Source organism: Dermacentor andersoni, chromosome 1 (genome assembly GCF_023375885.2).
Source record: "Dermacentor andersoni chromosome 1, qqDerAnde1_hic_scaffold, whole genome shotgun sequence".
In the NCBI taxonomy this organism is placed as follows: domain Eukaryota; kingdom Metazoa; phylum Arthropoda; class Arachnida; order Ixodida; family Ixodidae; genus Dermacentor; species Dermacentor andersoni.
Window position 1 is genome coordinate 205,609,473 of NC_092814.1, and position 10,079 is coordinate 205,619,551.

The following is a 10,079-nucleotide window of genomic DNA, read 5'->3' on the forward strand; positions in this document are numbered from 1 at the left end:
AAGACCAAACACTATCAGGTTAGTTCTACGCGATCTGTTGTGTGCATCGACAAGGGATACTTCTACATCGACCAGTCTACGCCGAGTATCTGAAGAGCCTTCTTTCACAGGAAGCAAATAAGTTTTAAGAACATTCACTGCACTCTGAAGTTCCTGTATCGAGATAGCTAGCTTAGCCTGCTGCTTCTTAACCTCCTCAAGTTCCGTAAAAAATTGTGTCTTACCTTCTTCTAGCCCTAAGGACAATCCTATAAATACTTTCAATCGAAGCATTTTCATGAAAGTTGTCAGAATCGTGGCAGGACTAGGGTTTAATTCAACATCACCCGAAAGGAGTAAACGCGATGTTGTAAAAGCACGTGTGGCTAGAGCATGCAAACCCATACATTTTTTCACACACCCAAATAAGCTGTTGGGGTCATGTGGTCCTGACATGGACTGTCAGGGTATGAAATGCCAGCGCTACTACTTTGTTTTCCTGCCGAAGAACTATCCCCTCGTCTGTCAAATAACAGTGATTACGTGACCACAAGCAAGACTAACTTGCTTTGTGCTTTTGAAAGCCGATAGCGTCGAACTACTTTCTGTCTTTGGATCTCAGCACGTGTTGTTATTCTAACCCCTGCTGCGGTAGAAAAACGTTGGCAGAGTATTTTTTTCTGGTTACAGTAAGCATTCTGTATATGAAGTTGTTAAAATTTTCATCAGAACTTACCTTTGCCCTCAATTTTAACTGTGTAGTGGCGTTGTGTAGAGCTTCGGAAAAAAAGCATGGTTAAACACGATAGTCAATATCTGATTAAAGCAAATGAGTGAGATGCCTGCACTCTCGTTAAATGCTAAAAGGTTTTTGCGTGGCATGACATCATTTACACACCCTAACGTTTTCATTTTCTTGGCACATGAAAAATTAGTGCTCACCAAATCAAGGTTCAATGCAGTAAGTGCTGCGTTGTTTTACTTGTTCTGTGCCATTTTCGCTACTAAGCTTGAAAATGCCGCTATTCATACATAATACAGCATAGGGACGACAGATCATGACAGATCATGAAGCCAACATCGCTTAAATGATATCTATGTCACACTAAAGGAATGAGGCAAAACCCAGGAGGACACTATAAGTTCGACAATGTTATTATTAACGGGTGATTCAAGTGTGACACAACGCGAAAAATGTTGTATATGACAGCATGCATACGACTAGGGGATCAATAGAATGATACGACTTCAGTGAACTAAGAACCAAAACGCAGACACTGGAGTAAAGTTTTATTATAAGAACACATTTTCAGGATTGTTCGTACCAACTGAACGCTTGAAGCGTGTGCATATTTGCGGCGGTACATCTTTGTATTATTGTTGCTTGGTACGCTTTGGTTATTAGCCTTCGTAACACCGTGACTAAATTTCACCTCATCGCACGTACATTTGTGCCTTCTAGAACAGAGTACCACGAGGATTCAGTCAACGGAACATCTTTTTGTTTATTTATAACACCGTCATACATTCGCTTGAGGAGAATTATAGCGAGGGGATGTATACACGCGTTAAAATATTTTTCAGGATAACAATATACAAAGTGACATCCAAACCAAACAAGATTTCAAATGGAGGAACAAAGCACAGAGCGCTCACGAAACAGTAGTATAAAGTAGTTACAATGAGCCTAAAGTAAACATAGATATTGAAATTAAAGCCGTGTAAAATTGTTACACTGAGAAAAGAAGGACGCGGAACAGCGCGCGAATATGAGAGGTACATTTCTTGTTCCTTTCACTGTCATTGTTCCCTAATGGCTCTGTTAATGTTACACTCGCTGCAGCGTTCCGTTATGTGAGGGGAGAGTGAGACGTCGGACAGCACAAAGGATGATCCTCCATTGCGTCACAAACTTGACACGTGACCTAGGCCACGGTACTAGGTGACACCATTGCAGGTCCTTGCGCCCGATGAGAAAATAATTTATGGTGACAACCAACACCTTCTTTGGGTTTTTGAAGTCTCGTGACGAGCTCGGGTCTAAAGGAACGAAGGGTATGCACGCCATCTCGTGATACCTCCTTTTTTAGACGACAGCGCGCACTCACATTTTCACTGCAACAGCATGATATATATGGGCTCTGACAGGGCTGGGAAAACAAAGACACGAACTTTTCTGTAGTCCTCCAGATGCGTATTTTTTTCAGTATCCTGCACTCTAGTATGCTTCATAAATCGTGACGTCTGTCTTGAAGAAGATCTAAAACTTGCACAATGAAATACCTTGCCGCACCGAAGAACTCGACATAGTGGGCTAAAAAAACCTGAAGACCTTTCAGAAATGTGTCTACCGAACATATGAAGAAATTTTTTTCATATCCTTTTTAAGTACTTTTAACGCTTTTGCGATAACAAGAAGCGAGAAATTCTGAAAAATTCGGAACTATTCTGAACAGTGATCCTGCGCCAAAAATTAGTGTTTTTTGTGGCATAGTCACGGTCATGACAACGGTACAAGTATCTGTCCCCTATTGAAAGCATGTGTGCCATATGAAGGTGAATGTTTTGTTTCTCTTTTCTTTCTGTAACCCGCCGTGGTTGCTCAGTGGCTATGGTGTTGGGCTGCTGAGCACGAGGTCGCGCGATTGAATCCCGGCCACGGCGGCCGCATTTCAATGGGGGCGAAATGCGAGAACACCCGTGTACTTAGATTTAGGTGCACGTTAAAGAACCCCATGTGGTCGAAATTTCTGGAGTCCTCCACTACGGCGTGCCTCATAATCAGAAAGTGGTTTTGGCACGTAAAACACCATAATTTATTGTTTTTCTTCTTTTTGCTGACACTGACAGCGCACGGCCATTACCTTCCCTCGCGCCATTGGCTCGAGTTAACAGTGCGCAAGTGCGTATTATTTGCGTTAAGTGACATAATTGCTCTTCGGGAAAATATCCCCCTCTTTCATACAGCGATGCGCAGCAGACCCGCATGTCTGCATCGACTGGACCCCTGTCTTCGACTTCGTACTCCACCTGGGCTATATCCCGACCCAAGACAACGATTCTTTACTGACTGTAGCTTAGTGTCGCTTTTACAAAATCATTTCCTTTTGGCGTTAAAAGGGAAGACAGTGCTGCGTGTGACCACTGCGGCAACCAGGAAATTATCAAACGCGTTATTTGCCATTGTCCCCGCGATATTGAACAGTCGGCGTTTGCGAAGTACAAAGTATTTCAAGCTCAAACAGATTAAAGATTGCGTTAAACCAAAACTGCCCACGCGCCGTGGTTGCTTAGTGGTTATGGTGTTGGGCTGCTAAGCACGAGGTCGCGGGATCGAATCCCGGCCACGGCGGCCGCACTTCGATGGGGGCGAAATGCGAAAACGCCCTTGTACTTAAATTTCGGTGCACGTTAAAGAACCCCAGGTGGTCCAAATTTCCGGAGTCGCCCACTACGGCTTGCCTCATAATCAGATCTTGGTTTTGGAACGCAAAACCCGATACATTAAATCAAAGCTGACTGAATACAAAGTTGTGATTTCATTGCAGGCGCCCTATGACATTTCGGAATTGCCAATGGAGCCCTCAAAACACTCCTGCAAGCGGGAAGTGCAATCAATGACTGTTGCTTTCAGAAAACGGCACACCATCACTGCCCAAACTTTTCCACGCGTATACAGAAGATTTTTTACGTTTAGTATCAATTCATAAATGAATATTTTTGCGTTCAGAAGTGCTCGTTTGAGAGAATCAATGGCAATCAGTGGCGCGTTGAACGCCGCCAGCGCGACAGTAAAGCTGGATCCACATGAAAGCCCATGCTGTAACGTTTCTATGTGTGCCAGTGAGAAATTTGCTCTTTTGGGGACTCCGAACAAACACGGCGAAGCTGTGCGAGAATACATAGTCGTGGTGCACAGCAAAATGTTGAGTGCCCTAAAGTGCACAGGTACAAATTAACGGAGTGTCCGCTAGATTCCTCTGTCTTGTGGAAAGTACGATGTAGTACGTACTATCCTATGCTTAAGTTATAGGAGAAAGAGAGGCAGTCTCTAATGAAAGTTGGAGAGAAAGGCAGGAAAAGTAAGGAGGAGAAATGAAAGGCAGGGAGGTTAACGAGGACCGAGCCCGGTCAGCACCCTCTAGAGAACTTAAGGCTTTCTGGCTGTACCCTTTCCCCTTGAGCTACGTCATGCAAGAGAGGCCTACATAGAAGTTCAGTGCAGCGTGTTACGAAGGTACGAGCAGCGTACCTGTGTAGAAAATGAAGCGCGGAAGATATACAATGGTTAACCCTGACTATTCGGAGAAAACCGAGAGGACGACGGCGGCGACAACAATCCGATTAGTTCCAGGAGCCCTGTCACTCCTTGAATAGCTTCGAGGATAAACAAGTCCCGGCATGCTCGGCCATGCTGTTGTATGCTTCCGAACGCACATTTTTTCTAGACCTGACCAGTGCATGTAGTCTCAACACTTGTGCTGTTCTTGCGATTGTGTGTACCGCGAGTGTTCATTGCCCCGCTGAATGTGCAGTGTCATGCCAAGATATGCCTAATAAGTGCTGCGTGCCCAATTGCCGGAGCAATTACATGTACAAACGGGGCAGAAAAAGCATGTCTTCGAGTTTCCGCAAGATGAAGAAGCCCAGAGTGCCTGAGTTTGGGCGATACCACGTGCAGACTTCATTGTATCACTACACTCCAGAGTAAGATGTTCAGAACTTCTTTAAATAGTTACTTTGGAAAGATATGGGAAGGTTAATTGCTCAATTACAGAAAGTGCCTGTACAGAAGTATTTTATTGAAGAACTACTGCTGCAAGATGAATGACAAAATATTGGATGTCAGTGCTAAGGAAAGGAAGAGAAAAGCTGAAACTCTGCGCAATAGGGCATCTGTTTCCTTGTAAATAGCTGCAAGAATGTTTTATATCCCCTTTCTAAACTTATTTGAGTTGTTGTAAATTAGTGTACTGTGATAATTAGTGCGTCAAAAGCGAATTTATTCGTTTAAGCATACTCTAGATTGGGATAAGTACATTTTTCCCCAATAAAATTGTTCATACGCAATAGTGAAGCTGAGTGCGTTACATTCATCATTGCCGCGCCATAAAAACCATAAGTACAAAAATACGGCAGAAAAAGTTGTTATGGATTCAATTTATTTGAAGTAATAGGTATGAAGTATGGGGTATAAATAATAATAATAATAATTCACGAAAAACGTACATTACAAAGACGACAAAGCGCGACGCTGTAAAGAGCTGCTGGCATCAGTACCGGCACAAGCTTTACAAAGCTGCTTCGTATCTGTGCCCCTAAAGAAATGCTTCGTAAGGTGTCTGCTGCTCATTCCGCAGTTTCAACTGAAGAAAAAGTGTGGAGTGGTCAATGGAAGCATACTGCTGCTAGGTGAACCAAGCCGCGATCCTTTCAATCAACCCGATGCCCAAGCGCGCCGCCGGCCTCTTCTCCGTGACGTCACTCGCCGAGCACTCAGGCCTTCTTGTCTAGGGGGTGTTGGCCCGGTTGGCAGCCCTGCACTGGGAGAAAGGGAAAGGCGACGAAAATATTAAGAGAAGAAGAGGAAGTTCACTGTTGATGTCACCGACGTGTAGTGAAAATTCTCAGCGCTGTGTCACAAACGGCCGCTAAGGCTTGTTGCCTTCAGAAATCGTAGCAGTGCTCTTGTAGCCTTCTGCAGCTGTGATGTGCGAGACCATGGCCTATCGATTTTGCCTAACGAGAAATGTTTTCCGTTTAGTTAGTTTAGAATGGTTCGGAAGGTCTTACAGTTTATTCGCCACAATAGAATGATAGTTGCAAGTGTTTGCATATCTGACGGGCATGGCATGCTAGTGTGGGTGTTGGGTGAAAAATACAATATACACCGGGATGAAACAAACATACAAATGGCACATACAAACATAGACATGCACACACATTCAACATGCTCGTGAAGTCTTATCAAGGCCCGTAGTTCTAAAAAAATTTATTTTAGGCGCAAAATTCATTGCTATTTAATAGAATAAGACCGCATAGAGGATGGCTTTCGTCCAGTTCCAAAACAGGCTGATTTATCTGACTATTTCATAAAAGCGTCATTATATTCTAACACTTCGAGCAAGACGAACGCGACAGTACCTCGTTCGCAAAGCCCCCAGAGAAAGAGCTCATATGTGTTGAAAACATGGCCAGATGTTAGATTTTGTAAAATGTGCCTTATCATGAATTTGTTTATTACCGGTTGTGTCTTGCGCTTGTGTGATGACTGATGTGTCTTCTTTACTGTTTTTACATCAATTGTTAGATTTCATTCACATGCGCAGTACTGATGTCATATTGTTTATTTATTTTTTATCTAGTCGTTTGGTCCCCTGCGTACGTTAGAACTGCGGTGTTATAATGGCATGTAGCCTTGATATACATGGCGGTGTTTTCCAAAGTAAACTGATAGCGCACTGTGCACATTTTACTTATGTATTTGCTCTTCAGTCACATTAACGAAAAGCCAATGCAGTTTTCCACTCCTGTTCAAGTTACCTTGTTCTACTTGTCGTAGGACGCAAACAGAGCTGTTGAATAGATCTCTGTGGTATTCACAATGAAGCCTTTGTTTGCCCTTATAATACATGCATTTTGCCCAGAGTATCTACACGCACGTGAACAAAACGAACTAATGTTTCGTAAAATCACATGCTGACCTGGCTATTCTTCTTTCTTGTTGCTGAAGGCGCATGGGGGCTGCTACAAACCGACGTCACAAGAAAAAAACAATGACAACAGCATTGGGACGTCAGAGGAGTTTGGTACGGGGTTTCTCGGTATTGCCATTCAGTTTTTATCGTACCCGCCGTGGTTCCTCAGTGGCTATGGTGTTGGGCTGCTAAACACGAGGTCGCGGGATCGAATCCCGGCCACGGCGGCCGCATTTCGAAGGGGGCGAAATGCGGAAACACCCGTGTACTTAGGTGCACGTTAAAGAACCCCAGGTGGTCGAAATTTCCGGAGTCCTCCACTACGGCGTGCCTCATAATCAGAAAGTGGTTTTGGCACGTAAAACCCCATAATTTAATTTTAATCTTTAAGTTTTTATCGAGGGACTATACTGGGCTAGGAACGAGTGCTGCGATCATTTAGATTTGTCATTTCTGTGTGCAAAGAAAAAGAACGAAAAAAAGGAAAGAACGAAAGGATGAAAAAAAGAAAGAAGAAAATGTAAAAAAATCGGTAGGTGTTTATCACGGTGTACACTTTCTTTCGACTATACTTGTTTCTTTTTCTTTCAGGCATGCTGTGAATTCAACTATGGAATCTCGCGGGCTACTTTGATCAAGCTGGCCTAAATCGTACGCAGGATAAAACAGGTGATTCTCCCTACAGTTTATGCCCCTTGGTACAATTGAGCGATTAGTTCTGGAGCGATGTCCGTTCACTTCACGTTGCCGTGTTCTCGAGGAAATCCCTGCCACTCACGAAGAGCTTTCGTTGTGCCTTTCTTTTTAATGATTATTGAACAGCCAATATAATAGTTGCGCATCAGCGAAGGAGGGAGCACAATCAACGGAACAAGTTGTGATGGATGGCGGGGCCTTAATTTCACTGCTACCATACCTACTACCTTGATTTGTCTCCTGCTCGAAAGCTCCATTTTCATAAACGTGCTCTCTGAGAAAAGCAGGAATAGATGAATAATTTTTTAAAACTACAATCACTTAATTCTAGGCTGCTTTTAAAGACGCGTTGACTTTCATTCTTATTTTACTCTGCTGTGACCATACTGATCCATCAGGTACCCGCATATATAATATAACAGCGGCGCGAGTTCGCTTCTTAAATTGGAAATGAGAAAAGCTCTCGAATCTGAGCCGTATATGTAACACCAGTCATTCATGCTCGCCTCTAAATATTGCGCTTTCTTATGCGTGTTCGGCTGCGGTACGGTGATGACCGCTTACTTTTCCGAATTCTTTGGGTGAGGAGGCGAGGGGGGGAGGTGGCGAAAGTTATGTCACGACAAAAATACACACTTATAGTTGAGAAGGAAAGATTTCGAATGATTGCGACGTTCAGGGAAGAGTAAAATCAGATTAGATTCAGCCTAGTCTACAAACTACGTTTCCTTTTTCTTTCTTTGTTCGTGGGTCATGTAGGAAGTTCGTCTGCTTTCAATGAACAAAAGAAAAAAGAACTAAACACATCATTACCATGAAAATAGAAATGAAATACCCCGGATATGCTTTTGCTAAAAATGGGTGCCGTAAATAAATTTCTACGCGGAACGCCACACTTATATTTCAGTCCTCCAAGTGACGCTGGTCTGTTTCGATCGGAGTGACATCTGGCAGTGACGACGGTGTTATTTCTTCCGCCTTTTGGAGGCTTCCGTTTTTGTTTTAAATAATTTCGCCTGGTTTACTCCGTCAAAACGAAACCACGTTCAAGACAGAGCGACACCCCAAAGGCGACGGTGGTCAGGCGCCAGCTTCTCTCCCATTATTTGTGATTCGTTCCGCTTCTGCTTTCCCGCGATCCTTATGTCCTACTTTAATCTGTTTTGGTGCTTTTCTGTGGAATGGCCTTCGATGTGGGATTTTGGCGTCTGCAGAAGTGCGTGTCGTTCCGTTCGGGCCTTCATGTAAAGGGCAACCGGAAGCTGTTGCGAGACATCTTCACCAAAAGCAATATTGCAGCACAAAGACATTTTTTCGGCTCACGGCTGCATTCGTTCGGAGGCGGACGAAGCGACACGGCGACATCCCGAAGCGATGCCGGATAAAATGGCTGACGCAATGCCACGCAGTTGACCCACGCAAGGCGAGTAAACCGCCTTGCATGTCAACCTTGTCGATGTTGAAGAAATTACGCATCTGTTATAGATACAAGAAGAAAATTTCACCCTCTATTCGGGCAATACAACGTCAACGAAAACACTGAAAGCCAATACAAGCACTGTATCTGATTTCTGGGCCTTTACCGGGCAGGATATTGCCTGCCAGGAGCTCGAAATCCTGTCCAAGGAACAGCGCAATCGACCATGACTCCTCTAGGGCTGCACCAAGTCCAGAAGCTGAGAGTTACGATGTCATGCATGCTGTCGCGCCGACCTTGGCATCGGAAATGCAGTCGTGTGAAAAGGCGAGAGCAATAGGCTTGGTTTCCATGCACGCCGGCGTCACTTTTTCACGGCGTGGGCAGTCAGCGTACTATAGGATCGCTAACTCGACCTCCCACTACGAATTTTCTGTCGTTCGTGTCCTGCACTACCGTTCCTGCAGGATGTACTTGCGCGTCGTCTGAAGACTGGCGCGTTTGCGATGTTGCGCGCAATGTTGCACATGGCCTCGCACTGTGCAGCATGTGGTAAACCCTCGATGAGTTGATTCGTCTGCGCTGATGACAACTATATTAATATAACAATTCATTTCTGCGTCGATCACCCTTTGCTCGGCGGCACGGTTGTTCGGCCTTGGTTACCTTCCCCTGCCCGCCCGTTCGCAGTTAGCTGCTTTCTGTATTAAGTTGCCATAATTTTCGTAATATGTCAATGGGAGATGGTTCATCGTACAGTGTAGCCAACGGTAGAGATTGGCCCCTTCATTTAGAGTTTTTTTTTTTGCCACTATTTTGTAAAGATATAGGGAGGTTGACGCTAGCCGTCTTGTGGTAAAATGCAGGGACATTCTCATCACTTCGTATTTCAGCAGGAATAAGAGCGACTTATTATTTTTGGAATGATCAACACTGATCCGAAAGAAACGTTTGGTAAATGAAATTACTGCGAGTTTCTGGGTAAGTAGCGGAGATTCGATTTCACATTTGATGACAATCAATAATTTGGGAACACTGCCGCACTGATATTTCCTTTGGCGCACTAGAACCCCACTAAATTGGAAAACTTTCTCCGACCTCGGTAATTTGCAGACAAACACGTGCAACAACTTGGGTATGAAAAGTGAAATCCATTTTTGATTGCAACAGAAAGCGTTCAAATAGGGATGTCGGGCAAAATCTTAGTCTGCACTTCGAACGCGTGCATAAAAACTTGAAAAGCATGGACATATACACTTATAATTGCTCCATGAATACTTGAATGGTTT